Source organism: Chiloscyllium plagiosum, chromosome 4 (genome assembly GCF_004010195.1).
Source record: "Chiloscyllium plagiosum isolate BGI_BamShark_2017 chromosome 4, ASM401019v2, whole genome shotgun sequence".
In the NCBI taxonomy this organism is placed as follows: domain Eukaryota; kingdom Metazoa; phylum Chordata; class Chondrichthyes; order Orectolobiformes; family Hemiscylliidae; genus Chiloscyllium; species Chiloscyllium plagiosum.
In genome coordinates this window covers 53,715,729-53,717,471 of record NC_057713.1, presented here as the reverse complement: position 1 = coordinate 53,717,471, position 1,743 = coordinate 53,715,729, and positions in this window count along the sequence as shown.

Below are 1,743 nucleotides of genomic sequence, written 5' to 3'. Positions count from 1 at the left end.
AGCACTTCCTCCTCTGTAATCTGGTCATTTTGCAAGATGTCACCATCTATTTCCCTACAGTCTATATCTTCCATATCCTTTTCCACAGTAAATACTGATGCAAAATATTCATTTAGTATCTCCCCCATTTTCTGTGGCTCCACACAAAGGCCGCCTTGCTGATCTTTGAGGGGCCTTATTCTCTCCCTAGTTACCCTTTTGTCCTTAATATATTTGAAAAGCCCTTTGGATTCTCCTTTAATTCTATTTGCCAAAGCTAGCTCATGTCCCCTTTTTGTCCTCCTGATTTCCCTCTTAAGTGTACTCCTACTTCTTTTATACTCTTCTAAGGATTCACTCGATCTAACCTGTCTATACCTGACATAAGCTTCCTTCTTTTTCATAACCAAACCCTCAATTTCTTCAGTCATCCAGCATTCCCTATACCCACTAGCCTTCCCTTTCACCCTGACAGGAATATACTTTCTCTGGATTCTTGTTCTCTCATTTCTGAAGGATTCCCATTTTCCAACCGTCCCTTTACCTGCGAACATCTGCCCCCAATCAGCTTTCGAAAGTTCTTGCCTAATACCGTCAAAATTGGCCTTTCTCCAATTTAGAACTTTAGCTTTTAGATCTGGTCTATCGTTTTCCATCACTATTTTAAAACGAATAAAATTATTGTCACTGGCTCCAAAGTGCTCCCCCACTGACACCTCAGTTACCTGCCCTGCCTTATTTCCCAAGAGTAGGTCAAGTTTTGCACCTTCTCTAGTAGGTACATTCATACACTGAATCAGAAAATTGTTTTGTACGCACTTAAATTCTTCTCCATCTAAACCCTTAACACAATGGCAGTCCCAGTCGATGTTTGTTTGGAAAGTTAAAATCCCCTACCATAACTACCCTATTATTCTTACAGATAACTGAGATCTCCTTACAAGTTTGTTTCTCAATTTCCCTCTGACTATTAGGGGGTCTATAATACAATCCCAATAAGGTGATCATCCCTTTCTTATTTCTCAGTTCCACTCAACTAACTTTCCTGGATGTATTTCTGGGAATATCCTCCCTCAGCACAGCTGTAATGCTATCCCAGATCAAAAATGCCACTCTCCCTCCTTTTTTGCCTCCCTTTCTATCTTTCCTGATGAAGGAAAATGCAACATTTTGAGTTTGCTGATGAGACAAAACTGGGCAGAATTATAAGTCATGAGAATGTAAGGGAACTTCAAGGTGATTTAGGCAAGTTGAGTGGGCAAGAACATGGCAAATGCAGTACAACATAGCTAAGTGTGAAGTTATACACTTTGGGGTGAAAAACAGAAAAGCAGAGTAAATGGTGGTATATTGGGAAGTGTGGATGTGCAAAGGAATCAGGGTGTCCTTGTACACCAGTCAATTAGAAAATCAAATTGACCTTCATTACAAACTGATTTGAGTTCATATATAATAACATCTTTCTGCTCTTATACAGGACAGTGGTGAGACCACAAATACACAAAAGGTTAAATTCAGACAATAGCTCAACATGAGTAACTCAACATTGTTGTACTTCTATCATAGGTCAAAGGTGTAACGAAGTGTCATTACACGCCTTTGCCTGATACAATCAAGAGGTTGCTCAGGATTTAGATTAGATACATAATAATATTGAAATTTGACCAATGTTATTGTGATGGGTTCCCTTTTGAGGAGAGAAATTGATCATTCAAACCTTTGTCCATCTGGAGGTCTGGTGTATTACCATGTCATCTCCAGACA